This window comes from Myotis daubentonii, chromosome 1, assembly GCF_963259705.1.
Source record: "Myotis daubentonii chromosome 1, mMyoDau2.1, whole genome shotgun sequence".
Classification (NCBI taxonomy): Eukaryota; Metazoa; Chordata; class Mammalia; order Chiroptera; family Vespertilionidae; genus Myotis; species Myotis daubentonii.
Window position 1 is genome coordinate 29,367,440 of NC_081840.1, and position 8,646 is coordinate 29,376,085.

The 8,646-nt window shown below is 38.4% G+C and overlaps 1 pseudogene; it reads left to right on the top strand.

The window, feature by feature from the left end:
- The first annotated feature begins 6,724 nt into the window (after positions 1-6,724).
- Positions 6,725-6,860, top strand: LOC132223227 (U2 spliceosomal RNA; annotated as a pseudogene).
- Positions 6,861-8,646: the final 1,786 nt, after the last annotated feature.

Below are 8,646 nucleotides of genomic sequence, written 5' to 3' on the forward strand. Positions count from 1 at the left end.
CCGAGGCGGGGGGCACGGTGGCCAATCAGAACCGCGAGCTGCGTGAGTGGAGTGCGAGCCGACCAATCAGAAGGCGGGAAGATGAGCTTCCTTTACCGAACTCTTCCCGGTGCCTCCGGACCCAGATCCCAAGCCTGAGGTGCAGTGCTGCGGAAAAGCGAAATGATACCCTAAAACACAGAAGAATTCTTCCTCTAGACGTGGGTGTTTTGAAGTAAATGCCTTGGGTACATATGGTACATATCCTAGAGCAAATAGCGGCGGCCTTTTAGATGCTGAGTGTGAAAAGGGTCGCAGAGAAGAGATTTAAGAGGCAGTGGACTGCCAAGACTGTTACCTGCCTCATAACGTTCATAAACATACAGTATTTACGGAGTCATTTTTAAAGGCCAGGAACTGTACTCCCAAAACACAAATAAGATACTGCTGATTCAAAGGAGGAAAAAGCTCCCTATCCCTCCATAAACTTAGCTTCTGAGGGAGGTTTGTGAGACCTTGTGACTCCAGTATTTATTGGCAGCCCTTTAAAATAAAAGCTCTCCACGAAGTAGTTTACAGTTATTTTTATTATGAGCTCCCCGTAAGAAGGGAAAATTAAGACAAAAGTAGAGTGACTAGTCTAAGGTCAAAAAATACACTGGCAGAGCCCGCATTGTGTCCCAGCTCAGCTTAGTCATCGTTCAACAATCATTTACTGAACGTGTGGTTGCTCTCCTCCACTGAAGCCGTCTCTGCACTGAGCTTGTACTAGTAAACAGAGCAAAAATCCGCTAGAAGGGTTGCAGGCTATGGTGGTTGGAAACGAACAGAAATTTTAGGCTTATGCCATAGCAAGATGGATTAAAGGCCAAAGTCTTATCAGTCGTACTCTAGATAATTTTTAGAAGTCAGAAGTGAGGCAGATACTCACTTTTTAGTTTAACAGCATTTTTTTTGAAGTATTTTAGCAAGCATGTTTAAAGCTTACCTTGTACAGTACTTCAAGATCTCCAAGTTCAAAGCTTTACATTTGCCTGAAAACATCGATTTTTTTTTAATCTGGCCTTCATTTTTTTCTTTCCAGAAACCTAGGGATTAAAATAATTATCTTCTCAAACTCCTGCTCAAAAAGAAAAAAAAAAAAAAGAAATATCTTCCCATGGGATTTTTGTTCAAGATTTAGTGCATTTTTAGAGTGCAGTATAATATATATTAAAATACCAAATAACTAGTGTCTCTAGCATATATTCAGAAACTAGACCTTAGGCGATTTCAGTTCTGCTCTGTTGAGTTAATGTGCTTCTCAGCCTGTGACAGAACACTGTTATCAAAGCCCTTTTCAGGACATGCCTAGGATTTAGCTACCACCTCAGAACTGGAAGTATTAGTTAAATAACTGACTTTTGAGAACAAACTACACATTAAGTCCCAGGCCAACAATGAATTTACAAAAAATTCACAACAGTCCCTGCTTTTAAAAAACACATTTCTCTTATTGTCTCCAGAGAGGAATGTTACTAAAACTCTGCCTTTCTCTTAACAGGTTAAATTTCTGACAGAAAGTATCCCCAAAGGTTCTATCTACATCACTGGCCACCAGAACACATCTCTGTAAAAGTATGTTTTCTCACAAGCTCCGGTCTCTTTGTTGCTGGGCCTTCTCACTCTCTCTTCTCACCCCAGCTGTCTGTCTGTGCCTCACATCACTCCTAGTTTCAGGTATTTGCTTAAGAAAGTAGAATTGTTCCACCACTTCCTCCACCACCACCCCCTCAGCAACTAGGCTTGAGACCTATTTTTGCTGATGCAAAAACTTATAAACTTCTGCTCAGCGAAACACTGTAAAGAATATTCTTTATGACATTATACTGAGAGCTAATAGAAACTTCTAAATACATCGTATTCTTTTACGCAGCCTGCATCAAATTCTTAGTCATCAATCAGAGCTGTGCGGGTCTTGCAGGTGGAACAAGAAGGAGTCAACCATTAGACAATGGAAAATATCAAAATGAAAGGGAGTACCTGAGTAGCCATTTTATTGAGATCAAAATTAATGAACACTACCACATTTCCAAAGTTGTGAACACCCAAGGACAGCACTGTTACTGCTACATACAAGAAGGTGTGAACTTGAGAAAATTATTTTACCCATTTGGCTCTTAGTTTTCTCATCTGTAAAATGAAGGGGTTGGACTAGATAAATTTTAGTTGTTTGCCAGTCCTAAACTATAAATCTAGCTAGCTTGACAGTAACTAACAATGAAGTATGGAAAAACAGCCTATATTTTCAAATTCAATAAATGTTTTAAGGCACTTTTGAGCCATCTCCTTAAGTTGAAATTGTCTATCTACACCGGTGGTTCTCAACCTTGGCTGCATGTTAGAATCACCTGGGAATCTTTTTAAAATCCTGATTTCTGGGCCTCATCCTGCAGAAATTCTGTTTCTTTGTTACTAATGTTGTGGCCCCACCCCATAACAAAGAAACAGAATTTCTGGAAGATGAGGCCCAGAAACCAGGATTTTAAAAAGATTCCCAGGTGATTCTAATGTGCATCCAAGGTTGAGAACCACTGAGCTACACCAAGCATGTCAAACTCAAAGGCTAACACGGGCCTAATAAACAAGGTTTAAGTTTATGTGGGCCACAAAAAAACAACAGCTTCAATTTTCATAGAAACATACGTTTATTTTGATAGAGACATGCTGAATACAAAGGGCTGAAATGAGTAATTGTTAACATAAAATAATATAACATTTTAATAAAAATTAATATTTTTTCTTGAATATTAACTTACCAGACACTGAATCACTGCACAAATTAAGAAGCATAATGCAAATAAACCTATTTTTCTTGTTCTCCAAAAGCGAAATATTCCCTGTTGCACACACCATACAAGTCAGTACAAGACTAATGACCTGGCAATTGGCTGCTAAAATATCCACTGCTAGTATTAGTGGAGAGAAATGGTGCGCCTGCACATAAGGCATGTAATGGAAATGAATGCAACATGGTTATAATAATCAGTCATTAGGGAAAATTGTAGTTCGTTATTAATAATTACGTATAACAGGATATTGTAAAAATTAAGTTATGAAATTTTTATTAAAACATTTCTTATATACCGTTATATTGGCTGGGCCACAAAAATATTCATCGTGGGCCGCATGTGGCCCACGGGCTGAGAGTTTGACATGCTTGATCTACACCCATTCATTAAACAGCCAGAACCAATCATTCCAATCAGAAGAATAAATGATTGATTTAGAGCAGTGGTTCTCAACCTTCCTAATGCCGCGACCCTTTAATACAGTTCCTCATGTTGTGGTGACCCCCAACCATAAAATTATTTTCCTTGCTACTTCATAACTGTAATTTTGCTACTGTTATGAATCGTAATGTAAATATCTGATATGCAGGATGTATTTTCATTGTTACAAATTGAACATAATTAAAGCATAGTGATTAATCACAACAACAATATGTAATTATATATGTGTTTTCCGATGGTCTTAGGCGACCCCTGTGAAAGGGTTGTTCGACCCCCAAAGGGGTCTCGACCCACAGGTTGAGAACCTCTGATTTAGAGGCTGATGAAACTAGACAAACTATCCCTCCCTGTACCTTGCCTCCATGGCTGAAATGTCTCTCTTCTCCTTTGGGATCAAATATCATATAGTTCACACTATTGATTTCTTATTCAACATCCACTCCTAAATTTTCCTTATTGAGTTGCTTGTTTTGTTTTTGTTTGTTTTTTAGGTAACTATCCAACCTCCAGCTACAAAAGGGCAACTCACGTTAGCCTGAGTCAATCAGTAAATGAATTCCCTGGTCTGATAGAGACTTGTAATGCTTACCCTGTCACATGTCACATTCTCACATGTACATCCCTGCCACCCCTCCCCACTTGTTCTTGGCTGGGCCATGTAACTAGTTATAGTCACTAATCAGTAGTGGGTTGTGGGTAGAAGCGATATGTGTTACTTCCAGGTAGAACATTTAATTGCAAGTGTAAGTTCTTACAGTGTTTACTCTGCCACAGCCTCAAGACTTGTATTGTTGAAGATGATAAGCTTTTGTCAGCCTAGGTCCCCAAGAAAGGATAATGTAGAACAGCCCACCTCTCACTCTCATCAAGTCAGGATGGTTGGTTTGAGTAATAAATACATCTTTGTTATTTAAGGATTTTTTTTTCTTTTCCTTTTTTTTTCCTTTTTACTGCAGTATGACCTAGATTATAAGTTATGTTAGGTCCTAGACTATTCTAATTAAAACACCAGAAAACCATTATAGTCCTGTAGTAAACTAGCCCAATCAGACAAAAGGGAAAGATTTTTAGTCCATATTTAGAGAAAAGGATTCTCTTTTCTATCAGGTATGAGCAAATCAGCCTATAACCCAGATTGCCACAGGAGTAATTGATCAAACAGAGAAAAAAACCTTGATGATATGATTGAGCTGATGGCTATATTGCTCCTAAAGGCTATTCCTCTCTAGACTTCTAATTCTGCAAACTAATAATTCAGTTTGTTTGTTTCTCCATAACATGGTAAGCAGAAATATATGTTTATCTTTGTACATCTTTAATTTCATCAGGGTTCCTAACATAAATCTAGCAGTGATGGCGAACCTTTTGAGCTCGGCGTGTCAGCATTTTGAAAAACCCTAACTTAACTCTGGTGCCGTCTCACATATAGAAAATTTTTGATATTTGCAACCATAGTAAAACAAATATTTATATTTTTGATATTTATTTTATATATTTAAATGCCATTTAACAAAGAAAAATCAACCAAAAAAATGAGTTTGCGTGTCACCTCTGAGACGCGTGTCATAGGTTCGCCATCACTGATTCTAGCTCAAGAAGCACTCATAAAAATTCGATGAGTTAAAATTTAAAAAACATAAAGCTCACCATCTTGTCTTCAGAAATAAAATATTACCTGCACTAACAAGGGGGAAAAGTAGTTTGATTCAACCCAATCTTTTTACAGGTGAAAAAAATAAAACCCAGTATAAGATTTATCAAGTTCATATGGCTTGCTATGGCAGAACTGAGGGGGGAAAAAATAAAAACTGCTAATTGTTTCATCAAAAATGACCATAATTTTCCACTCAAGGTAGGAAAGTAATGAGACAGTATATTGCCCTGGTAGTTAAAAACTTTGAACTTACTTACTAGCTATATGATCTTGGACAAGTTACTTAACCTTTCTAAGCTCTGGTTTTTCCATCTATGCAGGACAATAGTCTCTAGCTCATAGAGTTGTGAGGAATAAATGACTCAACATATAAAAAAAACACTTAACATAATGCCTAACATAGTAAACATTCTATATATTGCAGCTCTATCAAATGATGTTTATTCATAGCTAAATCAATTTTTTACATTAAGATTGATCCTGTTCTCCCTTATCATTCATATAATTCAGATCCCTGACCTGTGTTTTTTCCATCATGTATAATTATAGGATAGCCTATACCACTGTAGGATAGGCTATACAATTGTATAGCCAGCATCCACCTTTCCTATAGGAACTCCTCCCATTTCCACACTTCTGTTACATTATAGCAGCAAAAGAAACCATGTTACTACTAATTGTTCCTTGGCCCAGCTAATTGGTCAAGAGCAGAACACCAGACCCAAGAGGTGCCAGGGTAGCCATTCCTCCAAAATTTTTAGATTTTGGAAGAGAGGTCATCTCAAGCCTCACCTAGATATAAAATATGGGAGATGTCACTGGACATGTTTTTTGCCAAGTGGAAATACACATTTTGTATTGAGAGAATAAAGTCAATGGACAGAGGGAAACAGAAAAGGTGAAGACTATGTCTTTATTATACTTACTGGAATTCTCAGTTCCAGGTTTTCTTGACCATTGACAAATCTCTGTCTTTCTTTCTGCTTTGGCTTGTCTCTTCCAAGGGTTTCTCCCATTTCCTTCCAATATTACTCCCCAATAATTCCTGATGGCTTTATTTGAGGTGCAATTAATGCAATGATATGTTTTATTATCTATATATATAAAGGCTAATATACTAAGTGTCCAACCATCCGGGTAATGACGTCACATAGCAACGTCACTTCCTCTCCCTAGCAACTAGTCTCCTTGCAGTTTCTTCAGCCCAGGAATACAACTTGCTTTATAGCCAGGTGGAAAAATTTCACACTATAACCAAATGTCTGTGAAGCATTTTCCTGTGCCTCATTTCATTTGATCCTCACAGAAGTCCTGGAGTAGGTAGATAGGAGATTCGGTGGAATCCTATTTTCTTTTCATTAGCCAGAAAACGGAGATTTAGAAAGCTTAGAAACTTGACCCGACTGAAAAGAAGTAAGAAATGGTGGATCTTGAAAATGACTTCAGGTTTTCTCACTGCACAGAATATAGTCAAACACTGCTGCAGTTAAATATTTTACCCTTTGTTCTCCCTGCGTGATCTACAATAATAATCCGCTTCATGTTGGTATTTACTGCTGTGTTGCTGACAATTACCTGAAAGAGAAGTTGAGGTGCTTCACTGGGCTGGAAAAAGGTTCGCTAAATCAGAACAGGTCTAATTAAGCAAGTTTATTCTATAATATAAAAGGCTAAGTTGACTTGCGTATGCACGATACATATAAAGCTCTCACTGGTGCCAGTTGCACATATGTTTCCATCTGTCATTGTCGATCATGAATTTGGTTGACACTTCTATTATAGAGAAAGGGCAAATAGCAATATTAAAATATTTCTTCCTAGCGCTTCTTGGCCTTTGGGCTAAGATCAAGTGTAGTAAAATATTTCTTCCAATTAATTTCCTTTCAATGTGCACGAATTCGTGCACTGGGCTATTAGTTGTTATTATAAAGTAAACAATAAGAAGAGGGAAAATTCTTGGATCTATGATCTTTATTAACAACTTGAGTGATACCTCAAAGAATATGATCATCAAGTTTATAAAAATTAATCAAGAAATATCAAATACCAACTATATCTAAAATACCTGTGACAGAAACTTCATATTACCTATCTATATCTCTTCTTTTATTCTTCCATAATAACCAATCCCTAAGTTTTAGATGGTCCTATTACCACTCAGCTAAAATATAATACTTTCCAGTAACCTTGCATGGGTGTAGCCACTAAATTTGGGCTATTGATATCTAAGCAAAAATGTTGTGTGGGACTTCTGTTTTAAAAAACATCATAAAAAGGAAGGGGAGCATGGACACTTTGGCTCGGTGGTTGAGTATGGACCTATGAACCAGGAGGTCATGGTTCAATTCCCAGTCAGGGCACATGCCCAGGTTACGGGCTCAATCCCCAGTGTGGGGTGTGCAGGAGGCAGCCGATCAATGATTCTCTCTCATCATTGATGTTTCTATCTCTCTCTCTCCCTCTCCCTTCCTCTCTGAAATCAATAAAAATGTATCTTTTTTAAAAAGGAAGGGGATATAACCTTCTTACCACTTCTCTCCATCCTGTTACCTTGACATGATGTCTGACAGGTGTCTTCTTGGACCATTTATAGCTCTACAAAAACCATAAACTAAAGCAAACCTTTGTGGACACTATTGTTACTATCTGATCTAAATCCAGAGTCAAGATAACATGAAAAAGAAATAGGTGATTGACAAGTTTTCCGGGCCCAAAGGCTGAATGCCATTTCAGGTCTGTGGTACATGTCATAACACAACTGTTGGTATTTAAAACAAAGAGTAAAGGTCCTAAAAACAGCCCACTATAAATTGTGTTGACACAATTTACAAGTACACTTGTAATTCACATAAAGTCAAGTGGAGCTAACATATTTATTTCAAGGCTAATCTTTTAGTTTAAAATATACTCCTGCTCGTCTGGGCTCTTACACTGACATGTCAAATGGCTGAAAAGTCCATCCAACTTACTTGAGTTCTTTAAGGTGCAAGGAACCAAGTAACTCAAGTTACTTCAAAGAAAGGAGGACTTTGAACTGTTTTCACTTCAAAACACATTAACTGAAACTTACCTGGGGCTGAACTGCCATCAGATACTGAGGCAACTGGAGACCTCCTCCTCCAGGTTTCCATCTTTCTCACATTCCCCCAGATCATTTTCTGCTCTTCTCTCAGTGCCGACAGACTCCCATTCATCTACACTAATTAAAGAGAAAGATGCAAATTGACTGTACCTTTGCACAGCCCACCAGCCAATCAGGAGTGAGTATGCAAATTAACCCAACAAAGATAGGTTAATTTGCATGCGCAGGCGTTGAGCGGCCAGGGGCGGGGCGAGACACTTGCTCCAGGCCTCTGGGCAGCATGGGAAGGCAGAAAGGTGGCCCCGGGCCGGAGCAAAGGCGGTGCCTGCAGCCAGGGGAAGGAAGGCCCATTCTTGCATGAATCTTCGTGCATCGGGCCTCTAGTATATATATAATTGATTTCAGAAAGGAAGAAAGGTGGAGAGATATTAACATCAATGATGAGAGAGAATCATTGATTGGCTGCCTCCTGCATGCCCCCTACTGAGATTGAACCAGCAACCCGGGCATGTGCCCTGACTGGGAATCAAACCATGATCTCCTGGTTCATAAATTGACACTCAACCATTGAGCCAAACCGGTGGGGCCAGACTCCCATTCTTTATTTCACCTTTAGATTTTTGCTTGCTGGTAATTTATGTTTTCTTATCATTTCATCT